This window comes from Bidens hawaiensis, unplaced genomic scaffold (assembly GCF_021521415.1).
Source record: "Bidens hawaiensis isolate Kalapana, Puna unplaced genomic scaffold, B.hawaiensis_p1.1 tig00024807_1, whole genome shotgun sequence".
In the NCBI taxonomy this organism is placed as follows: Eukaryota; Viridiplantae; Streptophyta; class Magnoliopsida; order Asterales; family Asteraceae; genus Bidens; species Bidens hawaiensis.
Genome location: NW_027493920.1, coordinates 218,051 through 235,116, shown reverse-complemented (window position 1 = coordinate 235,116; position 17,066 = coordinate 218,051). Strand labels below are relative to the sequence as shown.

The 17,066-nt window shown below is 34.4% G+C and overlaps 1 pseudogene across 1 annotated transcript; it reads right to left on the bottom strand.

Annotated features, from left to right (window-relative positions):
* Window positions 1-417: 417 nt before the first annotated feature.
* LOC143569951 (AMSH-like ubiquitin thioesterase 3) lies at window positions 418-5,556 on the bottom strand (annotated as a pseudogene). Its single transcript, XR_013141831.1, has 10 exons — window positions 5,452-5,556; window positions 4,149-4,213; window positions 3,979-4,054; window positions 3,721-3,882; window positions 3,473-3,567; window positions 2,652-2,752; window positions 2,533-2,579; window positions 734-1,040; window positions 569-658; window positions 418-480 (listed from the first exon to the last, which is right to left on the bottom strand). The product of XR_013141831.1 is annotated as an AMSH-like ubiquitin thioesterase 3 (transcript).
* Between the last annotated feature and the right edge of the window lie 11,510 nt (window positions 5,557-17,066).

Below are 17,066 nucleotides of genomic sequence, written 5' to 3'. Positions count from 1 at the left end.
ATTATTCAAGCTCGAGCTTAGCTTGGACTCGTCTCGTTAATTTATATATTATTAAATTATTTATACATACAATTATAAATTTTTTATAGCACAATACAACTCATGTTAGTTATTGTTATCATATTTTATAATACTAATAAGTATTATGTAAGTATATATAATGTATTTAAAAAAATTATATAAACTATAGTCTCGTAAGCCTATTCAAGCTCGATAGGTGAGGCTTGGGCTCGGGCTCGGGCTCGTTTGTTAACGAACTTATTTAGGCTCGAGCTTGATTCAAGCTTTTAATGAGTCAGTCTCAAGTAGCTCACGAGCAGCTGGCTCATTTACGCCCCTAATAGTGCCTCGACTTTTGGGACCTAAATGCCTCGCACGTTTTTAAATCTAGAATACCATATAATTCTGAATTCTTACCGAATCAGAAGTTGACTCCTGCTTAGGAATAATAAGTGTGGTGATTTGAAAATTTCTGTTTTTCTACAATCAGACCGATAGAAATATGTAAGATAGCAAGATCTAAAAACTGAAGAAAAGGATCTTACTAATGGGAACAATTTAATCTTACCAAAGAACCAGCAAGAACACCACACGTCTCTAGATTTCTTTTAGTATTTGCATTTGCCAATCTCAAAAAAACTTGCATCATTTTTACCGGCTGCAAAATGTAAAGTCAAATACAAAGTCAACTCCATGAAGAATAGATGGAATACTTCTCCGCAACAAAACTTACAATATGTAGATGGTGGTATGTGTTAGAAGTAGGTGAATCATCTTGAAATGAGTTGGCGGGTCCTGGTCTTGGGTCAGCAACTCGGGATGGAGATATGTGAGAATGTTCCGGTTGTAGTCGGGCAAGCACGGGAGGGGGAGAAGGTTGTCTGATGTTTCCGGAAAGAAAAAGATCTTCATCAAACTGGTCATCATTAAGGCGGGCCCATCTACCATCATCTAAAGATAGCACTGATTCCATTGTAGATGTCTCCAATCCACTGTTGTTATCTTTGCTAGTAACGACACTTTCAACACTCTGAATTAAGCTGAGCACAAGAGAATATAGTATAAGCGGTCTCTTTTTATTTAATTGGACATGTTAAAAAATGATAAATGATTTGTTGCATTTAATCAAACAAAATATTGTTTTTACATAAGTTTCTAATGCTATACGTAAACACAGCAGTATAATTTTACCTGTCTATAGCACTAGGCATGTACATGAATCGAACGTTCAGTGAACAATTTGTGAACTGTTTGGTGGGAAGTTCGTTTATTTACTAAACGAAAAAACATGAACAAAATTTTTGTTCGTTTAGTTAAACGAAGGAACATGAACACATGTATTGTTTGTTCGTGAGCGTTCGCTTATTAATGTTCATTTATGTTTGTTAGTTTGGGACTTCGGGTTTCTTTACGTTCGTTAATATATTCATTTGAAATTTTCTGGCCCACTACAACTTGTTTAAGTTATAAAAACTTGTTAGGCCCGACACATTGTTCTTCGCATTACTTTTAGCTTGTTTTAGCTCAACTATGTTCGCTCATCTATGTTCAATTCACAGCTATTAAAAGCCCTCACTTTTTGCGCTTGCGGCCAGGCCCATTTTCCAGGCCAGGTCCAATATGCGCACTTCTAGTTCCTAGGCCCTCGCTTCTTGAATTTGACGACACCTCTATTGGTACTGATAACAGATCAAGAACAATGATCATTTGAACCTTTACTATTTATTTCTTTTTGAAATTTTGGTTTTCATGTTGGAACTTTTTGGTACTTACTTTGAACATTTTGTTATTCAAATTTTAGAATTGCATTTAAATCTTGACTCTTTTAGAACTTTTGATACTAATTCGATGGCATTAAATGTTATACAATACCTTTTGTTTATTTTATATCAAGAATACTATTACTTTTCTAATACATAATAAATTTTAATTTTTTTTATTTAAGTACACCTTTTTTTTCTTAGGCCCTCACTTTTTTTATAGCCTTGCGCCTAGGCCCCAGGCAAGGCCTATAAGCCTAGCGCCTTTGATAACTATGGTTCAATTACGTTCGTTTATTTTACCTTCATGAACTGTTCGTATATATGGTTAACACACGAACATAAATGAATGCATACATGCTCATTTTCTTAATGAACAAATACAAACAAGGAAACCCCGTTTGTTTGACTGTTTGTGTTCGATCATTTGTTTGGTTAAAGATAAACAAACGAACATGGACATGCTCTATTCGTGTTCGTTTGGTTTGTTTACAAGCCTAGTTACTACATAATACATAAATTTATCGATTATATTTTAAAAACTAAAACACTAAACAGCAAAAAAAAAAAGAAAAAAGAAAAAGCATTGAACAAATCTCAAATAAATTAAAAAACAAATATTGTGTACTTGCTTTTGAAAAACAAAAAAATAATTTAACTAACTTTTTGCAAAGTTTTAGAGGAAGGAATTAGTGTTACTAGATGCTAACCAAACAGTTCTTACTAGATTCAAGCAAAATCTAAATAAGTACACTTTTGTAAAGATGCTAACCTTAAATTATCGTTTGAGTTCAAGTCTGCATATGCTGGATATTGCACCTGTGTTACACAACATTATTTAGTATTATAAAGTTTAGAATTTAAAGTGCAATATAACATAACGAGTTTTACCTTTATCTGTGTACTAGGGTTTGACCATTGACCGCGTAGGCCATTAGCCTAGAAGAGAATGTCTAGATAAAGTTTCTTGTCTGTTAGTTGGTAATAGAGATCTGAAAGTTACATGAGTACACATACTTAAAAATCTGATAGTTAAAACTTTTGTGTAATTTGAACATAGAATATGAATGTTTAGTAATGCACTCCCCTCTAACATACAGTTAGTAGTTTGAGTAAACCAAATGAACATGAAAGTAACATGTTCATGTCTGTCTGTTAACATTAACCAAACAAACAAATGAACACGACCGATTAAGCAAACAGGGTTTTCATGTTTGCATTTGTTTATATAAATGAACAATTTACTAATGTAAACGCACAAAAATAACAGAACATAGATAAACAAATATAACTGAGCTAAAACTAGTTAAATAATGTGAACTTGCGAAGAGTAATGTGTTGTGCCTAAAAAGTTATTAATTATTAAAAGAAGACAAGTTATAATGAGCCAAAAAATTTAAATGAATATATTAACGAACGTAAATGAACAAACATAAATGAACGAGTTTAGACATGTTTTCGTGTTCGTTTATTACATAAACGAACTTCCCACCAAACAATTCACCAACTATGGAACTGCTGACTGAATGTTCAGTTCATTTACAGGCCTAACCACAGCCCTATTCCAATGATTATTGCAAAAAGATGAGGAATAATGGCATTTGAAACCTGTTTAAATTAACAAACAAGTCCAGTCGATTCCACTTTGCAACTTGTAACAAACATCAGTATAAGAAATGAATTAACTCTTAGATATAACACAAAACACTCACAACTTTTGGAACTGCATGTCAACTGAACTTGATTGTTGTTTTTGAGTAATCCCAGTTTTCTGATTCCAAGAAAGCCGATTATCCATGTTTTTGTACTGAAACAACATAAACAGACACATGAGAGATAATGCACTTAGAAAACGACAAAAAGTCAACCAACATTAATTGTAATTAACAAATTCCAGCAACTTATTGTCCATCATTGATGAAAAAAACAAACACTCATTATGTGAGTGAACTATTATTACCTGCTTGTTATCATGGTCAAAAGAAACTCTGTTGTTCACAGCAGTTAATTGACCATTTGGTTGATCCTTTTCACTTCTAGTATGACCTTTGTTTAATCTATCCACATGATGTGAAAATTCAGGTTTCAAAGACTCTAACTCATTCACCACCACGAGTAATTGCTGTAAAAAAATGGAAAAAAGTAAGCGCCATGCCACCCGACTATAAACAGCATAAAGTGTTTAAAAATAGGTACAAAATGAATGAACCGCAATCACCTTCTTGCAATATGCGCGTTCCTTTGAACATAAAACGTTGTAGTCACGATGAAACTTTATTGTATCCAGTACCAAACTGAAAACTCAAAACAAAAGCAACAGTTTTAATAAAAACAATAAGCAAAAGTGTAAACGTTAAACATGGAATCCCATCGAGACTCTTTCATTACCTTGAATATCTTAGAAGAATAACATACAAATCGATTATATTCTTTTCCTCTCGATATATATTTGCCTGCATGCACAGAAATTAAGTGGATATATACTGTAAACCACTGAAAAGTCGAAAACCGCATACTGCAACATGAAATTCCTTAACGCAAGGATATGCACATATGAGAGTATGCATATGAAGAAGACTGCAAAATGATGCATGCATATAAAAATACACCAAACACTTCATACCGCAACCTATCTAATGGAAGAATTGAAGTTTGAAAGCATTGTTTGTGATTTGCAAACGGTTGAGTCAAATAAATATGAGGATCTCTTAACTCTAATGGCCTGTTTGGTTGGAGGATTTCAAAGGAATTGGAATTTGAATTCCTTTGTATGACCTGTTTGGTTAGATAAAGAAGGAATTGGAATTGGAATTAATTTCCAACCAAATTCATCAACTAATGGAATTTAAATTCCTTCTATATTCCAAAGGATTTCAAAGGAATGTTAGGGACTTTACACAAATAACCCTAACCTAAGCAACCACTGTCACCACCATTTTCTCCGGTCTACACCACCATCAACGTAGTTCCGGCAAGAAACACCGCCTAAGCGTCGCCGCCACACCCGCATTTTTCCGCCAGATCTGAACCAAGTGGGATCTGAACCAAGCCACCACATCTCGTCGCGACCACTGTTACAAGATGCCGACCGACTCCGTCAAGTTTTTGTTATAACAACTGGCGGTTGTTCCGGCGGTAATGGTAACCGGCGTGTACATAGTAAAGAGGAAACAGTGGTAGAGTTGTGCAGATCCGACGAGACGGTTCTTCGCGCTGTTATGGAAACCGGCGGTTGTTCCGGTGGTTTTTTTACAGACACATACCGGTGACGGAGTTGTGCAGATCCGACGAAGGTGACTATGGCTTGATAGAAATCACTCCTTGTGGTTATTAAAAATATTTTTTCATTAATATTTAAGTTTGGGTTTTTATTTTATTTTGTAATTCTAAAGGGTAAATTTGTCTCTTTTTATAACCTTGAATTCCAATTCCATAAACTAATGTATCAACCAAACACATATAGGATTTTAAAGGATTCCTTCAAATTCCAATTCCAACGAACCAAACGCCCCCTAAAGGCATAGTAACCTAAAAATCACCGGAAGCAGCAGAAAGACAGATTAAGGTTTCAGTAGAAAGGGCTTTCTAAAAGAGATGGCTTGATTGAACATATAAACCCTAAGTAAAAAACCTAAAATAATTTCAATCAACAAAGTAAAGTAACGGAAATGGTAGGTATGAGATTGATGACCTGTTTGAGGAGATTATCGGCGATTCGGTAGTAATTACGAAGTGGAATTCGATCATCGACGTCGATCTTCCGAGTCATGGCGTTGACGTTGAGTGGAGGTCTCATGGATGGAGAATTACTGATTCCGGTGACGGAGGAGAACGGATTCACTTGGGATCAATCAAGTTAACGATGATAGATGTTACCATATGACGACACAATGTTCTACAGTATGCATACTATCGCACCAAAGTAAATATTTCTATTTCAATTTTCTTTTTTTGAGAAAATTACAATTTTTTTTTCTTTTGTGTCAATTGCCCAAATTTTCTTTGTCGGTTAAGGGTCTCTTTCATTGGTTGTGAGGTGGCTTCGGTGGTTTGGGGGTTCGTGAATTTGTGGTGTAAAACTCATCCGGTGTTTGCCTTCTCGATTAAAGATTTGTTAGAGGCACACCATAACTCGGGTTTGGGGGTTTGGAAAAGAATGTTTTTTACGATATTGTGATCATCACTTGTTGGAGTATTTGGAAAGCTAGGAACAAAATGTTATTTGAAGGCAAAAGTATAAAGGTTGAAGACATAATTGGAGAAATTAAGTCTCTAGGCTTTTTATGGTTTAAACATAGATCTAATTGTAAATCGATAAATTGCTTGTTTTTTGGGGCTTCTCTCCAGCTTGTGGAGAGGGGTGTGCTTCTTTTTGTTGCTTTGTTTATAAAAGTTAACAAGGTCGAAAAAAATTGCCTAAATTATAGTTATAGAATGGGTTCTCCACAAAATCGACTTTCACTTTCTGTCCTTTATATTCATATTTGTCTCGGTTTTAGTCCTTTGCATTAACGGCTGTTAAGTTCTCCTATTAAATTTCTCCATGTGCGCTGTACATGTGGGCATTTTCGTCCTTTTACCCTTTCAAAACTATTTGTGTAGCATACCTAAAATTGTAATTTGGCTAAACCATCATTTTAAAAAGCTGTTTATGTAACTTATTGTAAAAGTGAGTTACTTTTTTGGAATAATTTCATATATATACCTACAAACATCTTAAATATCATATATATCCAACCAAACTTTAAAATATCAAATATCCTTTAGTAATAACTTCTCACATTATGACAATTTTACCATCTTCTATCTTTAACAATTTTTTTTTAATAAAGCATTAAAATAGATATATCAAAAAGTCAAAATAAAAAGATATATAAAAAAACATGGAACCCATTATTTAATTAAAAAGTTGCATATTTGTTCGACTAACACATCTTCTCCAGTGAAACTCGAGCAATCTGTCAGCAGACCTCCATCTCTGGAAAGAAACCATTTGAAAAACAAAAAACAAAACAATGGTACGGAAGAAAAGTAGCGACATGTGTACTTGCAGGTTTTGTCGAGGACCCGTAAATTGAAACCCTCCAATTACGAACCGAGTGAAACTTAAAAGCTCAGCTGGAGACTTGTATAGTTGCGATGGTGAAACCCTGTCCATGGTTGCTGGAAGTTGATGTCATACCCCGACCTAAGGCGGAAATGCCGGGCGTGATCCGATTGCTCACAGCTCGAAGATACTATCATAATATAAATGTGACAATATCTAATTAATTATTTTATTCAAAGTATACACACAATATTCAAATATAACAAAACAATTCAAATAAATACATGTAACAAATTTAATCCATATTTGTCTTCATTAAACCCTAAGGTCTTTCTAAGTGTCCATACTTCAACTTCAAGCAACCTGGATATGCGTAGAAAACAGAGTTTGTCAATAACACATGTTGAGTGAGTTTACCACCAATTTTGCAATAAAATAATGTTAATATAGTAAATAAGAAAAAATAAGCAAAACGTAATAAATGCGGTAATGAAATCAAACCATGAGCAAATAAGTTGCCGATTAAATCATTGCCAAGCGAATCGGGCGCTGGTAAATTAACAATGAGCAAATAATAAGAATAAGACCGTTGCCAAGTGAATCGGGCGGTGGTCAATGAGAACCCTCCACAAGGGGATATGTCAAACGAATGCACATAAACAAGTAAGCACATAACAAGTATATTTGATTAATCACACACAATTACACGTTTGCTATTTTTAATATATATATATATAGTATGATATACGCATATGTCCCCAAAACGTTGTGAAAATTGAGTAAAATAGGGGAATGATAAAAATCACCTTAGATTAAAGGTAAGTGATTAATAATTAAGATAACCGAACTAAAGATTAAACGAGTCGTCCACTACGCGTCGAAAGATATTAATGATCAGAATCTGAAACTTTGAGATATGATAAAATAAGTAAAAACAAACTTAATGTCGCTGGAATCAATCCAAACGGACGTCTAGAACTCCGGTTATGTTATATTTAAGATTTAAGCGAGCTGGTACTGATCAGAATCCGAACAGCGATTCGGAATTTCAGTTTTGGTTAGTAGCCTTAAAATTTTGTTACGAGAATAAAAGTCTTCTGAACCGAATGTTGGTTCTGACCAGAAGCATGAGAAATTGATTGATCAAAGTTGTTGACTATTATGCCTTTAAACGGGTTTGAGTCTAATTGACCACCGAGACTCCCTCAATAGGCAAAATTGATTGAAGGATTTTGTTATACAGATAAAAATATACAATATTGAAGAAGACAACTTACCCGAACGATGAAGGGAACAAGAGATAATCGGGGTCAAAAGGTCTTAAAGCTTGAAAGTCAACGAAAGCTTGAAGAACTTGAAGAAATTGAAGAAACCGACAATGGTGAAAGGTAAATTTCGTGGATTTAGATGTGTTGGATGGTATTGAATTAATAATCTAGGGTTTTATGATATGCATTGTTTAATATTAAGGGCTAAGACTTGTTTATTAGGAAATAGCTATTTTAGGAAACCGAATAATCAATTAATGACAAAATCAGGTATAATAACTTAAAGATTCGGTTTGGACAGCAATAAAATGAAATTTGAATATTTTATATAATTAATTGACATATCTTGAAGCTTGAGTTTCGTTAATTTAATCGAAAATGTGAAAGAATTGACAAAACTAGTCCCTGTAGTTCCCGAAAATGCGATTTTTAGCCGTTTTAAGCGATTTGAAAGGTTTCTAAGAGCTATTTAGCATAATTGAAAGTTAAGGAATTATAAACTAAGATAAAAATAATTATTTTAATAATAATCGCATAACTTTATTAATGAAAAAGATCCGAATAAGGTTCGTAATCCGATAAACGAATACAAATATGAGTACGGAAAACCCGAAATGTTACAGTTGAGAAAAAGTGTGTATGTAACTTTTACGGTTAGATTGGAGAAGATGAAGATGGAGTTAATTGGGCGTAGTAAAATAAGTAAATAAGGAACAATTTATAGATTTTAGATAATAAATGGTAGATTAGTTATGTTTTATAATATTTTAAATAAATAAAGTAGAAAGGATATAAGTTATATCTTAGTTAGTTTTTAAGAATATATTTGATATTTTGAAGTTTGGTTGGATACATATGATATTTTGCAAGTCTATAGGAATACACGTGAACTTGACCCTATTTTTTTTAATAATAATTAATGTTAAGTACTCTCTCTCTCTCTCTAAACAATACGCAACACAATTCATCATCACGGAATCACCACCATCTCTAGACACTATCCCCACTGCCAGCATCTGTTGTAACATTCGTTACTTTTCAAACTCGAAAACCCGAACCCTTTCGAATTTTTGGTTTTTGTTTACATATGTGTATGTGTGTGTGTGAATATATATATATATATATATAATAATGTTATAAACTTTCGTTGCACGTTTTCTTTGTGACAATCGTTATTTTAGTATCTTTACTTACTCGTATTCGTTAAACCCGCTCGTTTTAGCATTTCAATGTATTTTGTTCATCATTCGTCGTTAATATAATATACACGAGAATTTATGTTTATTGTTCGTTCATTTCCTATTTGTTTTATGCAACTAACGAAACACCGAGGATTTAAAGTTTACGGTTTAAACAATTCGCAACTATCGGGTATAATACGAAAATAATCCAAATATATCAGCTTTTAATAAGTTTATATATCAATTCAAAAGTTCAAGGGTCTTTTGGTAAATATAATTTAATACATGTTTTTAAAAGAAATCCTAAACTTTAGGGACCAGCTATGCAAATAGTTCAAACTAATATATAAAAATCGTACCCAGCCCGTCACCCCCCTTCCTCGCGATTTTTCGGCACACTGACTTCCGACGCCGGCGAGTTCCCATCATCCCCGTAAAACAAGCATTTAATCAATTAAACGCTTATAAAAGCCATGTATCTTGACAAAAAAACGTTTAAACATCATTATTAACACATTAAAACCTCAATAAACAGCTAATCAATTCCGTAATCATCTTAGAAAAGGCCAGAACTTTTAAAATTTCAATTAACGATCATTAAAGATATACGCTCCAATTAGCACTGTAAATAGGATCCTAGCCTTCATCTAAACAAGCGACAATCATCATTCTAACCTAAAACACTCTCAAAAATCATTAATAATCCGTCAAAATTCATTTTCCGGCCAAACACCGTTCTCCATCAATCCGTAACAATACCATGCAAGTATTATATGATTCTACATCATTTTTCATTGACAATTAAAAGGCCTAACCTAGTTTGATCATTCATGGAGCCAATTAACATGATTAAATCTAGGGTTAAGTAAATGGCAAAGATGAATAAGTGTATACACACACACACACAAATATATATAGGGTTAGTTTCATTTGAGAACTCAAAAAAAGTTAAGAACTTTTAGGAACTCTTAAAAACCAAATATTTTTTTAACTTTTTTTATATATTAACATTATTTGAGACTTGTTTTATCATATTTATAAAAAAAAAATTTTTGATTACATATATAAATCACAAGTTATACATGTGTAAAATTTATGTGATAAAAATTTACATATGTGTAAGAAAAACATAGATATGCGTTGCATTGATTGCACTGATTACAATCAACTAATTGATGGAGCATAATACAAAATTGCATATCAAATCGAATTGTAATCACAAGTAATTGATTTTATTTAAATCAAAATATAAAAGAATCGTTCGATATGAAATCAATTTTCTATAATATGATTTTTCCCTATTTTCACACAAAGTCAATTTTTCCCTCATAATTTAAATTGAAATCCATTATTGATGTATTCAAACTCAAAATTTGGGGCTTTGTGTACATAATTTAGTCAATTATCCAATGGTAAGTCCATTGTTAGTGTAAGACCCCGAATCCCGGGAATCCTACAACTGGTAATCATATAAAAAACTTAACAAAATTTTAAACCCAAAGCAATTCACTTTATTTTAAAACCAGTTCAGAGTAAATAAACAGCGGAAATTCATAAGCGTCACAAACTCAGTCACAAACGTTAAAGTCAAAAACAAGTTTAGTTTATTAAAATCATTTCAGAGTTAAATAGACAGCGGAATAACGAATATCACAGTTCCCAAACCGGGAAAAGTACCAATCCATGATTAGTGGAAAAACATTAAGTATTTAAATTGTCAAAACTTTAAAATAAAATATTTGTCTTATTGGAAGTCCTCGACTAGAAATGCCTTCAATCCTCCGAGTAGTCTCTAGCACGTCCAAGCGGTAATCCCCAATCCTCAACCTGAAAATCAAACTAACATACACATAAAGTCAGCTTGAGCTGGGTGAGTTCAAGTTTTAAATAAGCAACATTCATTAAACAATTTAAGTTCATAAATATAAAATATAGGAGAAAATCGTAAGTGATTAAATATATAACATTCCTTGGGTCAAATCATAAGTAAATAAAATAATAAATAATTTTTTTTCTTGGTCAAACACGTAACACGGGCCTCCTCACCCCGGGTCTTCCCCAAGTAATATATTTGACCCAGTAGCGGTTTAACAAAATCAAAAATCACGCAACACGAGCCTCCTCACCCCGGGTCATCACCAAGTAATATATTTGACTCGGTTACGGTTTAACAAAATCAAAAATCACGCAACACGTGCCTCCTCACCCCGGGTCATCCCCAAGTAAAATATTTGACTCGGTCACAGTTTAACAAACCTAAACACGTGATACGGGCCTCCTCACCCCAGGTCTTCCCCAATTAATATATTTGACCCGACCACGGTTTAGCAGAATGGCGGGCCTCCTCACCCCAAGTCACGAGACCCGAAGTCAAGGACCCAAGTAATATATTTGACCCTCTCGGACATAAACGTGCAACACGGGCCTCCTCACCCCGGGTCTTCCCCAAGTAATATATTTGACCCGGTCATAGTTTACCAACACATACACATCCACATACACACTTACAAACATCTAAATCAATTAATCAACGAAGCCATATCATCAAGTATAATCCATAATTAATGGATAACCAAGAAGTTACTATTGGGCCTATTAGCATCCTCGAGCCTAGACCATAAGTAATACGAATAACCTTAAGGTATATATGACCATAAACAAGTCTAACATATCCTGAGGCATATAATATAATTCACACATGTTTTCATAAAGGTACAACCACAAACAAGATTATGCAATACCAACCCAATAGTTTAAACGAATAAAATCGGTTAAAATCATAATAAGGTGTGTATGCTAGCCCAAAACTTAAAAAGGTAAAAAGGGGCATCATGAACTGACCTGGCACAAGGTACACAATCACAACGAGCTAGAGAACCCCTAAGTATTCCCACAACTCAAACACATGTTAGATTACACACATAGATTTCTAACAGTACCGAATCGACTCGTTTATCCTACGAGGCGTTCTGACATGGTTCTAGTTACCTAGAGCCTCGACCTCACTAAGTTCAATTACAACAGCCCCCGGGGCCTTGTATTTACCAAAACGACCCTTAGATACTCCGGGAAATAAAGAATTCCCAAACTACCCCCGGAGGTTGCTAGATAAGACGAATATGCGTGTTTATGAGTTGTTTATGCTCTTAGCAACCAACTCAGCCCCGTGTGGCCCAAATTTAATAAAAACACAGCCAATAAGTCCACACGACGCTACACGAGTTGGATGGGTCGGTAATTCGCAAGCACGATGCACAAACTACCAATAAACGCGAATTTGCGTTGTACCGACCCGTTTGAGTAACCAACAACCAATTCAGCCCAGTACTTAAAAAAAATAATTTTTTCCAAAGCCCATATATCAAACCGAAGCTACACAAACTGAATTGGTTGTTAATTCCTTCAAACCTCGCGCTAAACGCAACAATTAGCAAACTAGACAATCGAAACCTAGTTTGCACATTATCAACAATAGACCACTCTAATGAATGCCAAAGCTCATAATACTAAAGTATGATATACAAGACATACCTAGGAAGATGATGGAGCAAGAACTTCAATTAAAGCAGCCCTGAAAGGACCTCGATTGGTCAACCACCGGTTAAGTCCTAAACTGAAAGAATTGATCAATGTCGAGTATAAGGAGGAGATTTTAGCATGCAAAGACGTATTTTATTACATAGGAAGAACCTAGAAATAAATTATGAAATATTTACCAGAGTTGAATAAATGTCTTAGGTTTATAAAGATATTTTTATTATATTTTTCTAATGGACACAAAAATTATAAAAATTCCTCCAACACAGAAAGGTACGTTCAGCTATTTCAGTGAGCAGCAAAAGTGTTTTATTTGTTTAAAAATCATTAACAAACCAAATTAAACGATTCCAATTGGGTTATAATCTTAACTCAAAATGTGAACTTTCAGAGGTGGACTCAACCAATTTGGACTTTTCAAAAAGGAGTTATGATGTCAGGAATACAGACCAGAATCCGTCACCCCACATCAGCTTTGACGCACAATTTTATAAAATCATAAAAACTATTCAAATCTCGTCCAAAAATTACATATTATACCTTTCTGGAAACTAGACTCAAAGTAGAACATCATGGAATCAAGAATCGATCAAAACCAATAAATTTTCATCGAGTTACAGACTGAACAATAAACGAGTACGAATATGTCAGAAACTATTATACTCAAAACTCAACCCTAACATGTTCAACAAAAGGTTTAATGGTGGAAAAGAGTTATATGATGATAGAACCAACCTTGAATTAGACTCGGGAGGGCTGGAGATTGGCCGGAGCTGCACGAAATTCGAGATGGGGGGCTTGGAGCTGCTGCCGATCAGTAGTGAGGAGGGAGAAGGAAGGAGGTTAGGTTTTATTATAATAATGTTACACTTAGGCCCCTTTAACTTGAAAAACGTGATAACTTGGATGAAAGGTTAAATAATTTTAACTTACGAGAATAACAAGGAGGTCCCCGAAGAATTCCGGATCAAACCCGATAAATATACAAACTCTACAATGTGTATGCCATTAAACGAAAATGTCGGGTGCTACATACTAATCTAACGCTTTAAGTTATAAGAGGCGATGTTTCGAGCAAAAGGATGGATAAACGGACTTTTGAAACGTATTACAAGGCTCTAAATTAGAAAGATGAAACCCCGGCTTTTAAATGAACATTTATAAACGATCGAGCCGATTAACGAAATTTACGGACGTTACAGTTAGTGTAAATTGAAATCCGTTATTGACCAACAAAAACAGAGGGTAAGATACACTCAACAGATAAAGAGCAATGGATCTAAAACGTTCATAACAAATTTTTTACCAAAACGAACACACTTAAAATGTCCAGAACAAAAATATAAGAAGTTCAGAACAAAACTAAGAAGTTCATAACAAAAACTAAGAAGTTCAGAACAAAATTTTAAGAAGTTCAGAACAAAAACTTAGAAATTTAGAACAAAAATTTAAGAAGTTCGGAACAGAAAATTAAACACCCAAAAACAAAAAACTTTAAAACACTTGAACAAACCTTCAAACGTTCAAAAGCTCATATATGAAATTAACTTTCTATAACATGAAATTGAATACTAAAATCACTTTATATAATCTCCTAATCATCAAAAAATCATCAATCGACCATCGATTTGATCATCATTCTATCATATGAACAAATATGGAACGTATTTAAACTTTTATAAGTTGAAAACCATTCCCAATTTTCAATTAAATTGTAGTGGTGTCTGCAAATAGTGTTGGTGACGATGGTTGAGCTGGCGTAACGGTTAATTAGGATGAAAACGAATTGAAATAATTTACAAATTTGCCACCACGTGTTTTTTTTTAAATCAAGGGTGTGAGGGTGTTGCGCATGTAATGTACGATAAGATATTATTGTATTGGGCTCCTTTATGTATGTATGTATGTATGTATGCATGCATGGGTTGGTATCCTTTCAGAACTTCAAAAAAGTTAAGAACTTCTATGAACTCATAACAATGAAACATATTTTTATTTTTTTATATATTAACATTATTTGTGACTAGTTTTACCATATTTTATATGGGTTGAATTCAAATAGGAAGTTTGAGCTTTGTAGGAAGGTTAGGAAGGAGAGTATTTTTGTCTATTAAAAATTAAACCTTAAATCTATCATATAAAAACCCAATTAAAACCTGCAACTAAAGAAACCCAGTTACATAAATCTCCTTCACCAGCTCCTACCACCACCATCCACCGGGTCGACTCTCCTCCGTCATCGTCTACTGCCATCATTCCACCGCCCACCACCATGACAACCACTGTCACCGACCTCCTACATCTCAAAAAACCCAAACACACTCTCCCCGTTTTTCCGACGAAACCGCTATCGCTAATGTATAGATCTGTATCTACACCTCCATGGCGACCATCAGCCCTACATCGCCATTTCCGGTGGCTACCCTTTTCTCCACCTGCAACCATTGCTGCCCACAGTCTTATGCTGAATCTGAGCTAATTTTTAGGGTTCCATATAATAGAAGACAAAACTTATAGTGTACCTTACGAAGGTGATCAGAGTTCAAAGACCATACTTGATACATTTGATTGAATTGTGTAGAGAGAATAGAGAAAGTATAAAATTGTGTTTTTCATATATAAAACACAGTTAGACAACTAGGCAAAAAAAACACATTTGTGTTTTTCTTGCCTCTCTAAAGCATTTATCTTAAAAGCAATTGTGTTTCTCACCTCAAAAACACAATTGTGTTATTTATCTCAAAAACACTATCATAAAACACAATGACCACCTAGTATTTTCACCCTGCGTTGCCAGGGCGGTTGAATTAAGTAGCGGGTGGTAGGCGATGACTGGTAAAGGCGCTGACTCCGGTTCCAAATCAGAAACAAACAATATTTAGTATATTATCATAGGTTCAGAACCATTATCATCATTGCCTTATAAAAGAAAGCGAAACAACGATAACAAATGTGGATTAAAGTTGACCAACAATAACTACAACAGTATATTCAAAACAACCACCAAGACTCTCGCACCACCAAGGGTTCCAACCAGAACCGGTACTCGCATGTGTTTACTGTTCATGAAATGGTTTCTTCTACAACTAACATGTGTTGTGTGACCGCCCCTACGACGCTTCCACTACCAAGGGTTTCGAATCGAAACTCGGCAACAATAAACGTTAGTAATCGTAGGCTCAGACACAAAATCATCATTGCCCTCAGCAAGCAAACCGAAGCCAAGTCGAGTGTAAAGCCGATGGATTTCAAAGTTGGTATTGCTGCCTCCGGCGGCGGAGCAACGGACCCCGGAAGATGACGTGTTTAAGGAGGGGTTTATACCACAAAGAAGAAACCACCCACAGTGACACACCTACTCTGCCGCCACCAAAGGTTCCGACTTCCGACTCAGAACCCGGCACCAACAGACGGAGGCCGCTCGAGGGTTCCGGCTGACCACCACATCACCACCGTTGACTACTCGCCACCACCCACAACCGCCACTGACGATTCGCTACCACCGTTCCATCGCCACCCAGTGTTTACCCGGCAACGACTGCGATCCTCTCTGACCGGCAAACCACCACCTAGGGTTCCAAAATATGGAACTCGGCAATGGTCAAAAATAATCGGCCCAAGAGGAGAGAAACATCTTGTAGAGGGAGAGAGGGATAATAACAAAAGCAAGGAGGATGGTGGCTAAGAACAAAAGTAGTACAAAGTGATAATACAAAGCATTGTAGTACGGAGGAGGAGGAGGTAGGTTATTCCTATTATGCCTTTTTCCCTTCTTTTATATTTAATTTTTTTTCCAACTAATCTCAATCCCTTAAAATTCAAAATCAATGGACTAAATTATTTTTTATTCTATTTACAAAAGCCATACATTTTATTTTAACTTCACCCTATTTTATATATAAATTTTTTATTATATATATAAATCATAAGTTTGCATATGTGTAAAATTTATGTAATAAGAAGTTTACACGTGTAAATATTTTTTAGATATGTGCAAAAATGAATTTGCATAATTGTAATCGTAAATATTAATATAAAAAGTGATAAAACTATACTAAAATAATATTAATATATAAAAAACCTTTTTAGAAAAAGTTAGTTGTTGAGAGTTTTCAAAGTTCTTAAATAATTTTGAAGCTTTCTAACAATAAACATTGAATCACAAATCTTAAACCACTCAACGTGGGATATGTGTTATAAAAAATGATAACAAATTAAAAGAAACTTATGAAACAAAACAACGTTATTTATTTTACTCAAAATGATTGCAGGT